The sequence below is a fragment of the Cornus florida genome, unplaced genomic scaffold (genome assembly GCF_030987335.1).
Source record: "Cornus florida cultivar Cherokee Brave unplaced genomic scaffold, ASM3098733v1 CherokeeBrave_3.0.0_Hap2_Chr11, whole genome shotgun sequence".
Taxonomy (NCBI): Eukaryota; Viridiplantae; Streptophyta; class Magnoliopsida; order Cornales; family Cornaceae; genus Cornus; species Cornus florida.
In genome coordinates this window covers 71,926,882-71,936,440 of record NW_026775581.1, presented here as the reverse complement: position 1 = coordinate 71,936,440, position 9,559 = coordinate 71,926,882, and the positions used below count along the sequence as shown (strand labels likewise).

The 9,559-nt window shown below is 37.6% G+C and overlaps 1 pseudogene; it reads left to right on the top strand.

Annotated features, from left to right (window-relative positions):
- The first annotated feature begins 6,799 nt into the window (after positions 1 to 6,799).
- LOC132287522 (small nucleolar RNA R71) lies at positions 6,800 to 6,900 on the top strand (annotated as a pseudogene).
- The last annotated feature ends 2,659 nt before the right edge of the window (positions 6,901 to 9,559 follow it).

The following is a 9,559-nucleotide window of genomic DNA, read 5'->3' as shown; positions in this document are numbered from 1 at the left end:
ATCGTACCATGCTTGTTTTCCATTTTTGACTTGATATATGGCATTGCCATGACTTAATCCTTAACATATATTAATCTTGGATCATTTGAACAACTTTTGAAATCTAGAGATTTAATGAATTTTAAATTAATTAAATTATACATGATGATATCTTGCTCACTGTGTGAAATTGATGTGATATTTGCAATCACCATGAAATAGACATTCACATATGTTATTTTGAGAAATTTTGGAAAACTTTGATTTTTAGAGAAATTAATTAGTTAGGTTAATTAATTTCTACTTAGTGTTCTAATGTTTTGGACATTTATTTCATGGGGCTTTTGCCTTTTTAGCATGTATCATGACTTGTTGCAACTTAGCTCCATTAATGTAGTTAATGAACTTGCATCCTTACATTGGAATGATTTGATTGTTCAGGAGTTGTTAAACAATTAATCGAATCATTAGTCTTATACTTGTGGTATATTCACATCAATGGATTCTTTGTGTTTTAAATCCTAGTTTATGGTCTATATAGATGTACTCAATGATTTCTTGACATTTCACATGCCATGATAGTTGAAACTTAGGGCATGACTTGTGTGTTCCAAAATATTGGTTGTGCATGGAATTTGGTTTAATGAAATACTTGTATATTGATACTACCTTGATTTGCACAACTTGTTGATTTTGGAACTTGGGATATCAATCAAGAATTGACATGGCTAGGTGATAAGCGCCGAATATTGCATATTCAAGCGCCCTTAATTGCATTATTTAAGTCCATTGTTTGTTTAATTATATAGATTACCTTCATATGCACGTTTTGGCATATTTTCAGGTTCATTGGCCAAAAAGAAGCAAGTAGGATGCTTTGTGGAGTTTTGAACATCAAAGGTCACAATGCTGAATTTCTGGCAGCAGTGGAATCTGGAATTTGCTCGCCATTTTGACCTTGAAAACTCGAGATCTGGACTTCTATTATAAAATGGCATATTTAGAGCTCTGAATCAGCTTTCCAAATCTTCAAGCAGTTCGTCATTCGGAGCTCGGAGCAGAGAGTTATGGTCTTGTTACCAGAGGTGCGCAGAACTGCCTGGCAGCAATGAAATTCTGCCTTGATCTTCATTTTCGACCAACCATCCTTGAGAATTGGATGTCCACTAAAACATGAAGTTTTTAAAGCTCTGAATCAGCTCTCCAAATCTTTAAACGGTTTGTTATTCGGAGTTTGGAGCACAATGTTATGGCCATTTCATCAAAGTAGGTCTGGGCGGAGCAAGTGAAGCATGGAGCTTTTTACACTAAATTCGAGTGCTCGAGGCCCTATTTCGAGCACTCGAAATTTGGGCAGTTTGCTCCACGAGACAGCCCACTTGTGCTCTGAAATTTTCAATTTTGGATGGCCCTCTTTTATGAGGTGGTTGGGGATGTTTTTGGAGGAGAGAGAGAGCCTAGTTTGGTGGTAGATAAGATGGATAAGAGCCACACATTTCATATTCTTCATTTCTACAAAATTAGAGGAGAGAGAAGAGATCAAGGAAGGTGTTCTTGAAGCCTAAAGAAGGGAGCTCAAAAATGGAGGTCAAGGCTTTGCTTCCTCCTTCCTCTAGTGCATCAATGGGTAACTAAACCTCCATCTAGGGAGGTGATGAAGCTCTACCTTGTAAGCATGTCTAGTTTTTGATTTATTTTGGGGAATGAAATATATATTTGGCTAGTTCCATGGTCTAGAGCATGTTACATGATGAAGCTCTACCTTGTAAGCAATGTAATGAAGATTTTGAATGTTTGAATGACTATGTTGATTTACATACTCTTGTCTTAGATTATTTAATCTCATAGTTGTATGGCTTATAGTTTCATAGTGACAATGGAACTAAGATTATGGAACGGTTTTAATGGCATGGTTTTGAGTAGTTTGTTAATCCATAGCTTAAGAATTTCTTTTGATGAGTTAATCTTATGACTTGATATCATGTGCTTCCACCAATTGATTAATTGTTTGACAATCTCTAGCTTAGTGAGCATGTCTAGGGTTGCATCTTAGTTTAGGTAACTCAACCATGTGAAGCTTTGATAGGTTGTTCTTACTCTTTAATTAATTGAATTTCTTGAAGATATTATAGTAGTCATGTATTATTATATATCAAGGTTATTTCTACATTAATTCCCTAAATCAATCATATAATTAGCTTGTGTAGAGGTTTGGAGTGGATTCACTTCCCTAGACTTCCTTCTCTAAATCTTCTCTTTTAATCTCCTTCAATTTATTGTTTTATGCATTCTGAATTTGTAGTTTAGTGACAAACAAAACATACCCCCTATGAACACCCCTTATCACTCTAAAATGACTCTAGACATTTAGGTTGTATTAGACTAGCGCAGTCCCAGTGGTTCGACTTACCCGACCAATAGCCCTATTTTACAATGATTCATGCTATTGCGAAGGTTGATATTAATTGACCAACCGATCAATTTTTGGTGCCGTTGCCGGGGACTGCAAACGGTTTAGCAACCGAAGTTTCTAGGGTTAAATTTTAGTTTGATTGTGAATATCGTGTTTTGTGAATATTCCTTGTGTGTTTTAATCATCTTTAAGTTGTAAGTGAGATTCTAGGAACTCGAAGCTCGACGTGGGAATGCTAGCAAATCGTAAGTCTAGAGGACCCCGGGTAAGTCTCTTGACCTTCTACTTTCGAATTGTGAATATCGTGTATGTGTTAAGCTTAGAAGTAGATAAATTGCAAGCCCTTGTCGTGGCTATTTCAATTGTGTATTTTCAATTCCAAGCATCGGTCCTTGTCGTGGCCATTTTAATTTTTGTCTTGATAATTGAGGAGAAAGGGAATATCATTGTATGTGGAGTTGATGATAAAGAATTGTTGTGTTGATTATGTTGTGTGTTGTTGATGTTTAACTCCTAGATGGAGAATAATTATCTCCCAACTCAATTCTGCACACCACATGCTTTTTGTGCTTTTTGCTCTAGTAATTCACATCATACAAGAGATTGTCTTCCAACGAGACAATTCTCGGATTTTTATCTAGAGCAACCAAATGAAAATTTCTTTGAACCGGGTAGTGATCCATACTTCAATGGTTACAACTCGGGTTAGGGAGACCAAAAAAACTTCTTGTGGCATGACATAGGAAATTCAACCCCACAATCTCATATGCAACCTTTTTAACCCAATGATCATCCTTTCCCGCCCTCTTCTCCTTTTCCACCGTCTCCATTGGATGAGCTAATTGTTGCTAACAAACAAATGATGGAGTCTATGCACACGCAAATGATGGACTCCAACAATCAACTATTGGCTTCCCTTGCTAGCATGCAATCCACAGTAGAGTCTATCAATCAAGTGGTACCATATCACCAGTCCCAAGTTAGTGCAATGATAGATGACCAAATATCTCAAATTCAACAAAGGATTAATGCTAAAAATCATGAAGAGGAGAAAACATTTTCATTTGAATTTATGGCCAATCCAAAAGAAAATTCTATAAATGATGAGATTACTCCTAGTAACTTTCATCATGAGAATGATCAAGTGGTTATTACATGTGAAAATGATGAAATGGTGGTTGAAGATCAAATTGTTGCCCCACATCAAAATGAAGCAATTGTGGCTCAAAATGGGAAAAATAATGATGTAGAGATTGTCTACCCTACTCCAAAACAGCCCCTACATAATCCTTTGCTTGATGCACCTCCTTTAATGGGGGATCCTCTAAAAGCTTGCTTAGCTCATTTCAATTATGAGGATTTTGATGTTGACAATTCTATTTTGGAGGTAAATTCTTTGTTTGATATTCCTCCACCTATTCACTCTCTTCCTTGGGCAACATCAAATGTATTCCTCTTTTAGGAGCTTGCACCTCCTCTCATTCCTTCACATGAGTTATCTCAAGCTATTGAGCCCGAACCGCCAGATAAGTGTGACGAGGATATTGAAATTCTGAAGGATAATTGGTCGAGCATACCCGTGCTCAATATGGCCCTTCACAAGTCTTTGCTTGATGTGCCTTCATTTGATCCACCTTTCCTTCATCCAAATCAGCCCCTAAATAATCCAAAGTTCTTCATTGAGGATGAAGAGTGGATTGAGGTCTTTCCATTACCTCTTTCCAACTTTTGTCTTCAAGCTCTTTTTCTTCCGCTTCCAAAAGAACTTTCTTACTTAGGGAAGCTTGAATCTCTAGAGAGACATGGTATAGGGTAAGGAGGACTAACCTGATCTCGGTGTGTCTAGCTATCTAGATTTTTGAGGATTAGTACCTGCTCTAACTTCGTCTAGCTATCGACATTAAATTTAGCAAAGTAAGGGAAGAAATTCTTTCAATGTTCCAAGCTTCCCTACCTTCTCAAATTGCTCGTGCCTTGAAATTCTTTCAGTTAATCTGGAAACTTCTGGTGTTGTCCTTTAGTTCTTTATGAGCTGTCTTTCATTTGACCTTTTGTTCGGTCCCTGTTCTGTTCTTTCCTGTATGTTCTAAATTTCAGGGACGAAATTCCTTTAAGGAGGGTAGGTTGTAATAACCCGGTTATTTTCCTCCTTTCCTTTTTCTTAAAATTTTACGGATAAATTTTTTTCTGTTTAATTTTCTTTTTCGAGTTCAGTTTCTTATCACATAGTATTGTCTCAAGTGCTTGGAATTGGTTTCTGAGACTCTTTTGTGTGGATTGACAACTTCCTTTAAGGACGGAGTCATTTCCGTATTTTTTTATTTTTTTTTGACAATATGCATTATTCCGTCCTTTCCCCTATTCTGTCTTATCTCCGTTTGTCAGTTTTTGGCACGACCTCACTTTTCGTGCTCGGAGTTAGTTTTTGACTTCACGTGCCTTCATCTTCAGTGGTTTCCTCAAAATACATATATTTACTTTTGCAATAAAGTACTCTGGTTGCTCCCGGTCTCCATAGGGGCATGGACGCACAGTTCTTTAGAATCTTTTTCTTTTCTTGGGGTGTTTTTCATAAATATCTTTTGAAGATATTTTATTTCTTAGTTCTTTGGATTGGGCACCGGTTCCGTGTCAATGACGACAAAGTCAACCGGGAAGAAGAACTTATCAATCTTAATCAACACATCCTCAACTATCCCCCTAGGCTTCTTAATGGATCGGTCGGCAAGTTGTAAAACCACCGACGTCGGTTTCAATTCACTTAGGCCCAATTTGACATAAACCGAATAGGGAAGAAGGTTAACACTAGCCCCTAAGTCAAGAAGTGCCCGGTTGATGACATGTTCAACAATGACACAAGATGTTGTAGGTGCACCCGGGTCCTTAAACTTTAGCAAAGTCTTGTGTTGTAGAATAGAACTCACTTGTTCGGTTAAGACCTCCTTTTTTGATGTTTGGCTCTTGTTCTTCCGCTTTTGGGTGCATAAGTCCTTCAAGAATTTGGCATAAGCCGGAATTTGCTTAATTGCATCCAAAAGTGGAAGATTGACTGTGACTTGCCTAAACATATCCATTATCTCATTGTTCTTGGTCTTTTGCCTTTCTTTTGAAATGGACCCTTTCAAGGCGTCCGGAAATGGAGCTTTTTCAAAAACTCTTTCAGCATTTTCTTTCAAAGAATTTTCAGCATTGGACTTGTTCGATTCATTGGATTTCAAATCACTTTTCAAAGAAGAATCATGAATAACATTTTTCAAAGAACTTTTCTCAAACACATTTTTCAACACTGTTTTCAATGAATCTCTTTGGAAATCATCTTTCAACTCACAATTTGAGGGCTTCTCATTCTCAAGATCATGCACATGCAATGGAGGAGGAATAGTGTGTGGAACGGGACGGGTGACAACTTGAGGTTGTACCGGTTCACTCTCTTCATTAGGCATTCTAACTTGATTGTCTACTACCCTACCACTTTTCAAGGTTGTTACCGCATTGACATGCTCAACATTATGCCTTTCCAATGAGGATTTGGTTTCTACAACACATTGTTGTTTGATTGGGGCATTCACGTGCATCTTTCCCTTCTCTCTAGCATTAAGTGTTTCAGCTATTTGCCCTACTTCGGTTTCTAGTTTGGCAATTGATTGAGAATGAGAATGCAACAATTGAGTATTTGCTTCTAGAGTGCCCAAAGCATTTAAAACCTTTTCCTCAAAAGCGGAACCTCTAGAATTTCCTTGAGAATATGATTGGTTAGGAAAATGAGAATTAGCAAATTGATTTCCTTGTGAGTTATATGGTCTTGAACCTTGGGATCCTTGGTTTTGAAGTGGAGGTGGAATGTATTTCCCTTGAAAACCGCCTTGGGAAGAGTTTGAGCCCTCCCCTTGGTTTTTCCAAGAAAAATTAGGATGATTCCTCCAACCGGGATTGTAATGGTTACCATAAGGATTGTTCCCTTGGTTCACAAATGTTGCATTAACTTGCTCAATGGGTTCATTTTGAATTTGTCCATGAGGACAATCAGAAGTAGAATGAAGACCACTAGAACAAGTCATACATGATTCATTTTGAGCTCTAGGAAAATGATTAGGAAAGGAAGACACTTGATTCGCCAAGTTTTGATTGATCAATTGATCAAACTTTTGAGATAAAGACTTCATCTCGGCGGTTATATCATTTGAGTGGTCAACTTGATGTAAGCCAACACTCTTCCTACCTTGAGAATTTCTACCATTTCTAGATGATAATGTTCTATGCAAAGAGTTTTCACTCATGCTCTCATAAAGATGCCACACGTCTTCCTCTTGCCGGTCTATATAAGAACCTCCCATTGAAGCATCAACCATGCCTTTATAATTGTCCGATAAGCTTTCAAAGAAGAATTGGACCAATTGCCATTTAGGCATGTCATGGTGAGGACACTTCCTAAGTAATTCATTGAAGCGTTCCCATGCCTCGTGGAAAGTTTCTCCCTCCCCATGTGTGAATTCCCTAATGGTGGTTCTCATAGCATTGGTCTTCGAAACCGGATAGTACTTTTTCAAAAATTCTTGTTGCATTTCTGCCCAAGAAGTTATAGAAAAAGGCCTAAGGTTGTTAAACCAATACTTCACCTTATCTTTAAGGGTGAATGGAAAAAGTTTCAGCCTTAAAACTTCTTCCGGCATGTCCGTGTATCGAATAGTAGAACAAACTTCAAGAAACTCATCCAAATGCTTGTAAGGTTCTTCACTAGGAAGTCCATGAAAGTTAGGTAGCATTTGGATAGTTTGTGCTTTAATCTCATAATGGTGTGCTCTAAATGGTGGCAATTGAATGCATGTAGGTGCATTATACTCATTAGGCACATAGTGATCTCTCAATGCGAGTGGTGGATTAGCAACTTGAGGTGCAACATGGACACCTTGGTTATATTGAGCTTGATTAATGATGGGGGGTTATGGTGCATACATTGGCCTTGGAATTTGGCCTTGTTGTTGAGGAGATTGATGAATGTATGGCCTAGGCATGCCTAATGGAACTTGTATATTATCATTTTGCACATTAGGGTGAAGGATGCCTTGTTGGTCTATGTGACCAAGGTCTTCAACATGATCATCATTGAGAGCATCCATTGGTAGATTGGTTCTATGTGTACTTCCTCTTCCCCTTGGATTCCTAATAGTGGATTCTAAATGCAAATCAAGAGGGATAAGAGTAGGTCTCAATGAACGACGACCATGCATGCACAATGCAACACGAATAAGCAACTTTCTCAACAATGCAATTAAACTTCACAACCACAATTTTCAAATGCAATGTATGTCAAATAAATGTCTCCACGTGGGCCCCTGATTTAACTAAGGAGATTGAGTAAGAAGGTCTCACAATAGTCCTTTAGCACTTCAACTCCAAATTTAAAAGCTTAGCTTAGCAAAAAAATTTTTTTAGCAACTCTTCATTTTAAGCATTTTTCCTTTGCTTTGCTTTGCTCCTTAGCTTGGAAGTTCTTTGTTAGCTTCTTGCTCAATGCACCTTGTTAATGAAGAATAAACTTAATAAGTAATCAAAAACAGAAAATAAAAAGAAAGTAAAGATACGATCAAAAGAGTACTAATCCTAATTGAATTTCACAATTCGACGTTGCCAATTTAAAATCCCCGACAACGGCGCCAAAAACTTGTTATCGGTTTCCTTGATGGAGTCGCCACAACCAACAAAGCTTGAGAGTTGTGTGTGTTTAGGAGGTGGTCAAGTTTTACATTTATAAAAAGCCACTACTACCTTTCTCTATATAAAATATAGATAGGGCAAGTAGGGATCGTCCCAAAGGATTTGATGGTGTATCGAATTGTGAAACTATGGTAATTAGGGTTAGTAGGTCAAGTGATCACACAATTGGTTGGTTGGTTGATTAAGCTAAATTGAATTCAATAAAATAATATGAGGTAAACAAGAGAGAGAGAGGTCTTGGGGTGTAGAGATCACCACCAAGCAATACTTTTCTATACTACTAACAAGTGATCAATTGAGGGTAATGGATGTGTTGCAATATGATAAGGGTGTGTGTGCATTAGGTTGATTCAATTGGCAAGGATGACAAATCAACAAGTATTGTCTAAACATCATGTGAAGAGCACAATATATCTAAATAATAGAGCATATATTGTCTAGACAACATGGGGATAGCACAATAGATCAAAACAAGTCATTAATCATTCATTAAGCTCACAATCCACATACAACACAATATTAGAGGAATATGCCATTTGGACTCACAAGCATGGAACATCAAACATCAAGAGTAGATTGTCCTCCCATCTAACATTATACTACCACTACACTAAATCTACACTACTAGCATAAAAATAAAGCTATCTAGACTAGGGGAGAGGCACAAACCATCAAGAATAGGCATAAACCATCAAATGAACCAAAATAGCATTCATTAAGCATATCATCTTGATAATCTCTAGATCTATAGCATCAACATACATAGACATGCATCAAAAACACTAAATCTAGAGATAAGCATATGAATATCCTACTCTAGCATACATAGACATATGGGTAGAATAGAATAGTCAATTGGAAGCATTAAACCATACAAACCATGAAATAATCAAGATTTATATATACATGAATATCAAGATATATCATACAACACTAATCCCTCAATAATACACAATATTAGAGTATAGAAAGCATGCTTAGGGCTAACTCTAGCCCCAAGAAGATTTCTAGCCACTCATGGTAGTGATGATCCAACCCTCAAGGGCTAACTCCATGGCTGCTCCTTGTAGATGAAGATCTCCTCCAATGGTTGCTCTAGCTTCCTCCCTTCTTCCTCTCCAAGAATAGCCTCCAAGATGATTTTCAATGTGTGACAAGAGACTCTAGACTCCCCTCCAAAAAGTGTATCATATTCCTTATATAGGTAGGTCAAATACACCCTATGATGAGCTGTGGTCGTGCAAGGCATATTCTCCAATGATTGGGTGAAGGATGGAATAAATGAGCTGGACTTTAACTTTTTCTCGTTGGTGGAAGTTCGATCGATCGAACCTTAACTTGGATCGATCGAAGATGGGTTCGATCGATCGAACTGAATCTTGGATCGATCGAAGTGGTCTGACTCGTCCAGATAAGAACAAGGCTGAGATATTTCGAAGATATTTATGGGGA